General features: G+C 42.1%; 1 protein-coding gene and 1 long non-coding RNA gene across 2 annotated transcripts in view; one reads left to right on the top strand and one right to left on the bottom strand.

The window, feature by feature from the left end:
• Ppa (F-box and leucine rich repeat protein partner of paired) overlaps positions 1–7,230 on the top strand; it is a 38,198-nt gene extending 30,968 nt beyond the window's left edge. The window contains exon 2 of the mRNA XM_011507936.1: positions 6,756–7,230. The gene's annotated coding sequence lies outside the window, so the exon portion shown is untranslated. The remainder of the gene's footprint in view (positions 1–6,755) is intronic.
• A 3,431-nt stretch (positions 7,231–10,661) lies between these two features.
• Positions 10,662–11,830, bottom strand: part of LOC105368809 (uncharacterized) — a 1,608-nt gene continuing 439 nt past the window's right edge. The window contains exon 2 of the long non-coding RNA XR_913116.1: positions 10,662–11,692. This is a non-coding gene — a long non-coding RNA (uncharacterized LOC105368809). The remainder of the gene's footprint in view (positions 11,693–11,830) is intronic.

Genomic DNA, 11,830 nt, shown 5'->3' on the forward strand with positions numbered 1-11,830 from the left:
CCTCTCTCTCTCTCTCTCTCTCTCTCTCTCTCTCTCTCTCTCTCTCTCCCGCCAATCACCCTTCCAATCGTGGTTTTCCGCGACGAGCGCGAGCCGCCACGGGTTTGATGATAATTCATCGATGCCGCTCTCCGACTCGGTCGCGAGCTGGCCACGCGCGCAAAAACTCGATACGATATTAAAGATTTAAATTTGCGTTGGCTCGCTTAAACGCCATTTCCTAACAAGGATCTATAGAGTAGCCGATAAATTTTTTAAGGCCGTCTCGCTCGTGTGTCGTCCGTGCATGCACGCCGTCCTCGAGGCAACCGCTGTAATTGCCGCATACTTGCGAACTTTTGTTTTATAGCTCCCGTATTGCCAACTTGACAATGTACAGTAATTCATAAAGTCCACGCTTCATATTATCGAGAGTGGCTCCTTAAGTCGGACTTAAGGGCTCTCGCATTGTCCTGGCTCATCTACCCTCCCGTCGCCCTCGCTGTCGCTCGCTAGTCCAGCCACGCCCCCACTACTAATTATCGACAGTTGGCTTTCCATCATAAAATAGTAATAAAAAAAAAAAAAAAAAAAAAAGTATAATTTGGCACTAAATAATTTTAACAAGAATCGAACCAAATTCTAAAAACAATGAAAATTTTCTCATTTTATTCATTCAATTCGTTCCTAATAATAAGATAACATAAAATGTCTAAACATTTTTCATTATGCTACCTATAAAGACCAGAAGTCTTTAATGAAAGAGATAAGAATATAATGATAAAGGAGTTCCGCGCGTAGTCATGCATAAACCCGAGCCACGGGCCGAGTTGGTCGGTGCGAAGCCCTCGGCTGTCATGCCGGATATCCGGCGGACCGCGACAACGGCCACGTCGGCGGACGCTGCGGGTCGGCGGCCGTGACGCCCCGGGCGGCCAGTCGCTGTCCCGTCGGGGGAGACGGCACGATACACGATACCTTTTATTCCTGGGACACCACGTGGGGCGATCGCTCGTCCGTAGCCAAGTGCTTTCTTCGGAATTTCCTGAGGGCCAAGGACGAGGAGGCGTTCGCGCCTTGGTTGAGGTGGGTGACGCGGGGGACGCGGGGGATTCCCACGATCGCCTCCACTATCCGGCGGTCCTATTGTTTTTTTCGACTCGGGGGCCCACAGTCGAGGCCTCGTCTGCGCGGGAAGTGCCCGGAGGGCTTTGCGTCAAGTTGCCTTTTCGGAAAACGTTGACGAATGAAATGGGAGGAAAGCTAATGCCAAGATTAACTACCCAGGACTGTTTCCACATTTAGCTGTTTTTTTTCTTTTTTCTTTTTTCTTTTTCTTATAATTTGCATCCGCGCACTACCGTTATCCTATTTATTACCAATGGATAGTGCTTATTGCTAAGACAGATATTGTGAAGAAATGATATGGATGTTTTCTTACGGCGCGTATGAATTGTTTCTCAAAGGGTAATCGTGGAATGGCCCGGCGATGGCGGTGAAGGCAGGGGGAGAGCATTTTATAATTTTTGATATGTGTTCGTCCGGACGTTAATGTCCACGGCGCGCTGTATTTTGAGAAAAAAAGGAATCTCCGACCCTTTTACCTTTAAACATTAAATAATGGAACGCCACTTTTTTGTTTTTTGTTTTTTGTTTTTTTTTTTAAATATTTTTTATAAGTTAATGCTCGGAGCTCCATTAGAAGCAACAATTATTCGTTAAATATTTCATAGATGAGCATTGGAATTACGATATTCTTGGAGGACATAATTTTACCATTTAAAAAACTTATTTATTTTCAAAGGAACAAATAATTTATAACATTTGAATGGACTAGAGCTCGTTTATTTGGAGATTTTTACAACCTTCCTATGATATTTACATCGAGACGTCCCTTCTTCCTACAATGATCTATAAGTGAATAAATAATTGTAAACAAACAAACAAACACACACACACACACACACACAAACACAAACACAAACACACACACGTGCGTGTATAATCATTCATTTACTACATATAGATATAAGACCAGTTGGTCTAGAAGAAATTTAACGAATGGTACTCGTGGGTCGTAATCAATTGCATAAAATTGCAATGTTGTTGCATTTTACATCCAAGCCAGCGAGAATTTTCCACGTGTGAATTTAAAGAGCCTTCGACCGCGTAAAAAGTCTCGGAAATACTAAATTATGTACGACTATAGTTGACTTTGTTATCGAACCGAGTAGAGTTGAAAAATTAAAATACGTATTCAGCAATTATTGTTACTTTGATAGCCAATGTCATCCTCTTAAAGGACCTTATACTTTTATTGCACATCCAATAAGTCTTGTCGCGTCATTTTCACGATCAAATTTACCATTTCTTTGATTGTTTCATAATGAAAAATATGCAAGAAGATACGATCAAAAAGGAATAAGGAGGAGGCGCGCTCGGCCTCCTCTCGCGGTAAAAGATGTCGCGATGAAAAAGAAACAAATTAATTTTATGCGAATTGAGTTCTATTTATCCGTGACTTACTCGCAAGGAAAATTCTTTTGTAACAAAGGAATAATATTTTCGAGTGCAATTGAGTAGCCGTTCCGCATTTTTTGAATCGAATAAAATTTCCATTTGCACTCGGCGCTTGAAACGAAGGTGACAGTGCGACACGACTTTGGGGAAAAAGGTCGTCCTGTAGAGCAAAGGGCTGGTGACGCACACACAGCGGGGCGAGCGAGAGTCAGTGAGAGTGAGTAAGAGCGTGGGTGGCAACGGGTGGCGGAGCTGGCGGGGCCATCGGCACGGGAGGGGGGTTCGGACTCGAGGAGGAGGAGGAGGTAGAAGAGAGCGAGTGCGATAGGGCGGCAGGGGGTGGGCGAAGAGGAGAAAAAAAGCTCTCGACGAAAGTAAGAAATAATGCAGTAACTATCGAGGGCGGCTCGTTAATTTCGCTATAATATGCAAATATATAGCTCACTGCGGGCCGCGCGTATATATATGTGTGTGTGTGGGTGTGTGTGTGTGTGTGTGTGCCCGTCGTGCGGCAATAGGCGAGAGAGAACTCGCGGGCGGGTTGCAAGGCGAAACTTTCCGAAAATCAATACGAGCATGGAAACGCGCGTAAATGAACCAGTCGTAGCGAGCGAACGAATGAACGAACGAACGAACGAACGAACGAACGAACGAGCTAGCGAGCGAGCGATATTAATAACTTCAATCCTGTATGTTTATGAGGGTTGCGCGACTTTATGTATTTATTGAGCTAAACAAACTTTATATAGATAATTGATAAGGCGAGGTAGGGGCGCGAGACGGGGGCTGATTTATGACGAACTGAACAAAATACGACAATTCGATCGAGAGCGTCGCATTCAAAACGTACAAACTACTAACCAAACAACCTACCAAACAACCAACCAACCAACCAACCAAATCACCAACCCAACAACCCAACAACCCACCCACCAATCCACCCAACAACTCACCAACCGACGTACTCACGTTAACGAAACGGACGCGAGTCCTACTTTTCGTTTCGTCTAGCCGACTGCGACGGTTCGTTAAATTTTAAAACCACGCTGTCGCGATGTTGAAAAAATAAGGAAGAACCAACGGTGGCGCACTAATAAAAATAATTGCGCAGCCGCGCTTGCTAAGAATCACCTTTAATTGATGGGCTATGCGATTGCGGCTTTATATTAGAAACGCGGTGACGCCTTTTATAATATTAATCGCCACAGTGATTATCCCTCTCCTCCTCCTCCTCCTCCTCCTCCTCCTCCTCCTCTGCACCTAAAATATCAATGACGCAGGCAGTCGTTGCTCCTGGGCACCTCGACCGCGCTCGCTCTTTCTTCCATTCATTTTCCCTCTAGTCCTCCATCCTCGTTTTCACCCGAATTTTAATCTCGATGGCACCGAGAGCTTTCTTTCTCCCAGCGCCATTCGCGCTTTTTATGAACATCCCATTCTCTCCGAAGCGAAATATTACTTGGCTAATGTACGAAAATATTAAACACAAGTATTCTTAGCATTATCTTGCGTATTCCCAATGATTTTACATATGGAATTATTACTTGGACGTCCTACCACATTGACATCATGAAATCATATTAATAAGATCGCTAAGGCCTTGATCAAACTGGGAGATCGGATCGGTGGCATTCTTTCATATATTAGCGCTGGCAATTTCAATATAGAAAGTAAGGTTGAAATATGTGCATATGATTTGTACATATATACCTAAAGCGGGACGCGCGCGCGCGCGCGAGCTCGCACATACTTAGGCACGAACGGACGCTTGGTCGCGCACAGCGCACACGAATACGAAAACGCGCGAGCACTCAGTCACACACAGGCGTACATTTCTTCTTTATTGCGTAATGTACGTTAAAGCATCGTCTAAATTTAGCTTTACTTATTTAATTATTACTTATATTATTTTTATTCCTGCTATTTTTATTATTATTGTTATTGTTGTTTTACTATCATTATCATCATAATCGTTATTATTATTATTATTATTATTATTATTATTATTATTATACTTCATAATATTTTGCTAGTTTTATATTAAATAATGCTTGAAAAATAAATATTTTTTTTAAAATACATATGCTCATACATATTTATTTTAGTTTTGTTTACTATTAAAAATGCTTTTATAGTATCAAATATTTTAGTATGGCGTGTACTGTGCACAGTACCTTTTTTTTTACGAAATGACATATGTTTTGTTTTATAATAGTTATTTAAAGTATAACTTTTGATTCATTACAATTTATTATATAGGCAAATCTATATAATATTGCGCAAAGAAGTAATAAGGTTAATGAGAAAATAAATATTAAAAATGAGAATATTATGACAATCGATGGAATTTTACTCACTATACGTTATTTATTCTATTTCTTTATAATTGTTGAAAATCTCTAAATATTTCTCAATTTAATATAATATATTCGATAATAATATAAATGTATCGTCTTAATAAAAATTTATTATTGAATTTAAATTAGTAATATATCTGGTATATAGTATTCCCATAGAAACTTTGTTGAATTCAATATTTTATTTAATATATTCAGATTCCTTTTTAAATATGCCTCTTTTTTTATATATATATATATATATATATATATATATATATATATATACCATTATTGTCGTCGTCGTCGTCGTCGTAGTTATAACAATACCAACACTAACAGCAATAATAATAAATAAATAAATAATAATAATTGTTATTATTGGATTTTGTAGTTATTGTTGTTGTTGTTGTTGATGTAAATGTTAAAATTATTTTCACAATAATTTGAATAATTATATATTGGCTTTTTAAAAAAGGGTTTGAGCCGAGTTTGTCATTATTCAAGTAAATTGCGAGAAATACAAAATTGTATGAATATTTCGGAGACATTGATTTTCTACGTTATTTTTATAAAGAGGACGATGGCTCATCAAGCCAGATCTATTGCAATAATTACGAAGTAAAAAGTTACTCAAGGGCCATTGGTATTTTTTTTCTATTTTACAATAACAGACTTTTGATTATTCTATTCTTTGTATTTGTTATAATGAGAAATTTCTTAAAATAATCTATAAATATACTGGGCTATTTATGTAAGGAATTTAGAGGGAAGATGGTCATTGCAGAGCTTGTACGTACGAATTTGCAGTCGGTACTTTTTTACATGTATATACTTCATTTACAATGACGCGACTATGGATAATTAAATTTGAATCTAACGTTTGTATACTAAATGGACAAATATCCGTTAGAACGGCGGACAAAGTATTTGCCACAAGTTTCGAAATTCGCTTGTTAGCATTTTTATTCACGTATTGGATAATATTTGTTCGAATCGTTATAGCTTATTATGCATTACCGATTTTTTTTTCTTTCTTTCTTTTTTTTGTTTTTTTTTTGTTTGTTTTTGTTTTGTTGTTGTTGTATATTATTTGTACTTTTACTGCTTCCGTATGTTATCTTCTTCTACTGCCATTACAGATTTTGATTTCTTTCTAATCAATATTGCATTATGAGAAACGCAAAGACTGTTGAGCACAAAGCGGTCATTAATAATAATAAATATACGTCGAAAAATATATTCTGAGACATGTATTATCCATTGTTACGTAAACATATTCATCCAATGTTCTAATTACGTATTATTAAACGCTTTAATAATCATCATTAACAACAATAGTAGCAGAAGCAACAGTAACAGCATTAGTAGGAGCGGTGGCAGTAGCAGCAGCAGCAGCAGCCGCCGCCGCCGCCGCCACCGCTGCCGCCATACATTATTATTCCATTCGAACGTGTCAATGAACTTGATTAGATACTAATATGTGCATTTTTCACTCGTTAAAGATGCAACTGCTTTAATAACAAAAATTTATCGGCTTCTTGCCGCTGACCTAAAATTAGAAATTGCACTGAAAACATACGTATTGTTGTTCCCACTTGCTTACGAAATGGTTGAGCGCAAGCGAATGGCCCGGCCTAACGTCGCTCTTTGCGCTCATCTCTCCCCATCTCCCATCCAACTCGTCCGTTCTTTCCTCGGTTCTTGTTGTTTTTGTTTTTTTTTGTTTTTTTTTTGTTTTGTTTTTTTTTTTTGTTTTGTTTAGAAAGAAAAAAGCTCTTTCAACATAGCGAAGTAGGTTAAGTTAGCCGTCGCCTTGCCGTGGCGCATGAAAATCATCGCCACGCGAAAAGCGTCGACGTCACGAACACGCCCTCATCGGCATCACGACTAAGCGTATTTTTTGTCTTTGTTTTGCAGTTGTTACGAGGGCTTGGCGCTCGCATAGGACGAGGAGAGCGGCCGCGACTGGCGCCCGCTCGAAGAACTTCGGCTTCGGACGAGTAAACTCAGGAGCCGAGGCGCAGCAGCCATCCACCTGTACCCCGAGACCGCTCGACACACACTGCGCCGCCAATGGATTCGGCCTGTCCTGAGAGGAGCGGAGCGAGGCTATCAAAGGGGCCGACTCCTGGTGCGGAAGCCACGAGTCCATGGGGACCGAGGCATGCGTGCCTCTTCCCTCGGCCGGTCACTTATCCCGGGCGTTGCGCAAGCCTTGGCACTTTCTTTCGTTTTCACATTTGGCTTCTCGACTCTCGTTACGTTCCTGTTCGTTTTGTTGTTTATCCGTTTAATTCCGCCGATTACGCAACGTCTCCCGCGCTGCGGTGGCGCGCGGCTCCTTTCTCTTTCCGCCTCCGAGGCCTTTTTTCTCCTCTTTTTTTTTGTTTTTTTTTTTTGTTCTTTTTTATTTTTTTTTCTTCGTTGCCCGCTCGCTCGCGAAACCCGCTAATTTTCGCGGTGGCGTTCGTCTCGTGACGTGTATCCCCGGCGCCGGCAAATATCGTTGTTACCTGCGTTAGTCATGTGCGATTGTAGTTATTTTCCTATTATTGCGTTAGTTACGATTAGTTGCGCCGGCAGCTCGGGGCCTCACCCTTGCGACACTCGCACACGCACCGACGCTGTCGCTCTTATCGCAAGAGGGTCACGCCTCCCGTGTTTCTCGGGGACTCTCGCCCTGGACGTGTCTATCCAACCCTTTGAGAAACTTGGAGCTGACGCGGCATCCGGGACTGGCTCTCTCTCTTATACGTCTGTTTTTCTGAGTGATGCGCGGCGGCTCGAGCGATGGAGGAGAAGAGGGCCCGTGGTCTTCGACACTTTGTTAATAGTGAATTTATATTTAGCAAGACGTTTTCATTTTCTCTCTCGGACTAAGTAATTGTACATTCCCTCGAAAAAAAAAAAAAAAAAAAAAAGGTGCCACAATTAGTAATAATTCAGCATTAGCGTGTTTTTAAAATCATTTGATTAGCGATTATTTAGGTTAATTTTGTAAGAATTATCGTTACGTCGACGACTCTTGATCGATCGCTCGATTTGTTTATATTATTACTTTAGTTGAAAAATTTATTATTCTTAGCCCTTGCAAAATTCTTGATTGGAAATCGTGTTACGCTTGTGTATTGTTGACCGTCGTTTCATTAGAGAGACATTGCGCTAAATAGAAATTTTGCGAAAAAAGCAAAGGTATAATGTTCGTTTGAATGAATCACGTTGTTTTTCGTCCGTGTTTTATATTGATAAAAGTATTGGTGCATTCAAGGAAATTTCAAACTGGTTGAGTTGCCGTTGGGCGAACGACCAAGATGATGACAATGTTCAAGACTCTTTCCTTTATTATTGTAATACGCATAATAACAATGACAGACTTAGCTATAGTTGGACAAAACAAAAAAACAAAAACAAAAAAAAATACAAAAAAAAACAATGAATAAAGAAAAAAAAAGATAAACGAAATAAATAAATACATTATATCAATATAAAACGCGCCTGTTTCCAAGAGTTTTAAGGCTGATGAAAGGGTCACACGCGTATGATTTTTCAGAGCCGCGTGCAGCGCAAAAAGTTACGTATCTACGATTGTTTGGCCTTTTTCTCTTCTTACCCCCTTTCCACATCTTTTCAATGTCGCCCGCGCGCCCGCGCATTCTTAAGCCAGTGGAACGCACTCGCGTAGGCGAGCGCGCACGCCTTGAAACATGTTCTTTTTCTACGTGCATAGCGCACTCGTCGAGGAAAAACATTCGAGTTCCGTTAATGACTTTTTTTTCTTGCGGGAAAAAAGCAAGCAGGAAGGAAGGAAGGAAGGAAGGAAGGAAGGAAGGAAGGAAGGAAGGAAGGAAGGAAGGAAGGAACGAACGAACGAACGAACGAACGAACGAACGAACGAACGAACGAACGAACGGGGGATGGATAGAAGGGATCGAAAGCGAAGAATAAAAGTGGAAAACGCGGGGGTGGAAAAAGCACTGTGAGAAGGAAGCGGCACGTATTTTCCTTTTCTCCTTTTCTTTTTGTGCCCCCCCCCCCCGCCCTCTTTATTATCACACACACGCGCACGTACACATACATACGCGCGCGCACACACTCTCTGATTTTCTCTTTCCCCACACTAACTCAACTCACTCAGTCACTCGCTCGCTCGCTCGCTCACTCTTACCTACCATCTCCCTCCGGTCCTTCACACCCATTCGTTCAATCTCCACACTCGTGAATACATATATTCTATCGCAACGCGAGCACGCATACGCGTCCGCGCACAGAGAGCTCTATTATACGTGCACGCGTTGTCTGTGTGTGCATGTGTGTGTGTGTGCGCGCGCGCGCGCGCGCGCGTTGTGTTTGGGTTTGTGTTTGTGTGCGTGTAATGTGTATCATCTATTCCCCCTCGGCGGCGTTCCGTTTCATCTATATCGAGAATCGGGCGAGCTCTCCTGAATTCTCTCGGCGCGGGTTTTTTCCCTACTCGTGCGCGCACTTGCCGAAGGAGGAATAATTGCTCCTTCCGCGTGTAGCTTCCGGTTCCGAGCAACAATGCCGAGATGAAATACGCGCGGAGTAAGAGCGCTTCTGTAGAATGAAGCTAGTGGCAGGCGTATAGTAGTAGTAGAAGTAGTAGTAGTAGTAGAAGTAGAAGTAGTAGTAGTAGTAGAAGTAGTAGTAGTAGTAGTAGTAGAAGTAGAAGTAGTAGTAGTAGTAGAAGTAGAAGTAGTAGTAGTAGTAGAAGTAGAAGTAGTAGTAGTAGTAGAAGTAGAAGTAGGTAGTAGCATTAGTAGCGATAGAACTAGGAGGTAGTAGTGGAAGTAGCGGCGATGGGCCGTTGGGAGGAGGGTGGCGGGACGCGATGTGGTAGGATGGGGTTTCGGCGCGGTGGAGGAGTAGGAGGGAGAGACAGAAGAGAAAAACAAGCGGCAAGGGTACAGAGGAAGAAAAAGAGAGCGCATAAGACTCGACACTCTATATCGACCGATGAGCCTCGGGGTGCCGAGCGACTCGCCGCGATACGTGGCACCGAGCGGCTATACATACACGTACACGCGCGCGCATGAAAAAGAGGCGAGTAGCGCACGCACGCGGAGAAAGGCTGCGAGTACCACGTACGTAAGTAAAAAAGAGCTGCTTGTGTATTACGCGGGGGTGGACGGGAGTCTAGTTCTTTTTTTTTTTCTCTCTTTTTCTTTCTTTCATTCTTTCTTTTTGTTGTTGTTGTTGTTGTTGTTGTTGTTGTTGTTGTTGCTTTCGTACGATCGTCATGGAATTTTGCAAGTGCGCGCATCGAGAGCCGTGCGATCAATCCTTTTACTCTCTCCGTCGGGCAATATAAAGAATTTCGATCGATTCAATTTATCCAAATGCAGGGTATGGACTCTCCGCCGATGGAATGAATGGCAACGTGCAATTCGGCATATGTAGGCGCCATCGTAGCTAATGACGAGCCTAGGTGAGAGTGGTTCTTGCCTCCTCGAGTCTTTTAACCGTCATTCCATTGCTTTATCCTCTTTCTTTCTGCCGTTCGATCCTTGCGCATCTCAATATATAGAATCTACGTGGCATCCGCGAAAGGCGCGCGTATAGATTCTGCGTTGTTGCCGCTGAATCTCCCCACCCCTCCCCCTCCCCCTCCTACCCTCACTCACTCACTCATTCACTCATTCACTTACTCCCTCCCTCTCCACTCCCTTCATCGAGCGAGGAAAACAATATCCCTTTGGCGCCGTCATGTCATTCGGGACGAGCCTTACTTTCCTCTTTATTATAGCGTTAATCTAGTTCGACTTAGTTACATTTTTTAGTTTTTTTTTTGTTTTTTTTTTGTTTTTTTGTTTTTATATTTGTTTAATGTACCAATATGGAAATCCAATGTGTTACACCAAATAATGCATCATCTTACGTAAGCGTTCAACGATAAGATTCATACATGCTGTGTTGCTCCAGCTAAGGAGCACATCTTGGTATACGTAAAAACTGTAATGTGAAAATAAAAGAAAAAGAGAAGGCATAAGGCGAAAAAAGGGAAAAAAGGAAAACGACGAATAAAGGTGCAAAGTAGTGACAAGAAAAAAAATGAGGGAGATAAAAGAAGAAAAACGTGAAGAAAAGCACGGAGAAAAGGAGACGGAGCAGGAAGAAAAATGTAGTGGAGGAAAAAGTAGAAAAAAAATGGGAAGAAAAAGGAGAAGAAATATAAGAAGCCGATGATGAAGAAAACAATAGCGTGTTTAGCGTTTTATTTTTAACTTTTAAAATGGCATGAATCTTATCGCTGTCATAAAAACGAATGATCCACTTCGTGATATTGTTTTCATTTTGACCGCGGCAGAGTGAAAAGCACGAAAGAAAAGCCGTAAAAAACCTTGTCTCGAATAGTTCCACCGGTGCATTCGAACGTTACTTTGAGCCGAGAGACACAAAGAAATTCAAAGAAACAACGACACGTGCATTTAGTTGTTTCCTAGTTTTCCGCGTAGAAGTTTGGTGAATCGGGAGAAGAGTGCGACACACGATTAGACGAAGCGAGCATATCTCTGTATGCGCATCCTGCCTATATGTCGATTTAACTCCGCTCTGATTAATGTATGTACTTGCATTAATATTATTCTCTTTGTTGAAGAGCCGTCTAAGATGCCGTTCACGCCTCCGTGCGTGTGTTTAGCTGCTTGTCTACCTGAGCGCGTGCATGTGTGGGAATGCGAAAACGCGCTCGGTCCCCTTCGGCCTCAGGGCCTGATCTCCACTGTCGAGCGCATATCCATGTATACAAACGGTTGTGCGCGCAAAAGTGTGTATATTTGGAAGGCTCTGCATATGCGTGTTGTGTGCGTTATGTGTGTGTGTGTGTGTGTGTGTGTGTGCGCGCGCGCGCGTACGTGCGCGAGGGCGGCTGAGAGGGAGGAAGGGTGGGCAAGTGAGTTCGTTCGTTTCGTTTGCCGAGAGGCGAATAACGCAAGCCGCGGAAACTCATGTTACTCACGGTGAGATAATGTTAC

This window comes from Ceratosolen solmsi, unplaced genomic scaffold, assembly GCF_000503995.2.
Source record: "Ceratosolen solmsi marchali unplaced genomic scaffold, CerSol_1.0 scaffold1, whole genome shotgun sequence".
NCBI classification, from domain to species: Eukaryota; Metazoa; Arthropoda; class Insecta; order Hymenoptera; family Agaonidae; genus Ceratosolen; species Ceratosolen solmsi.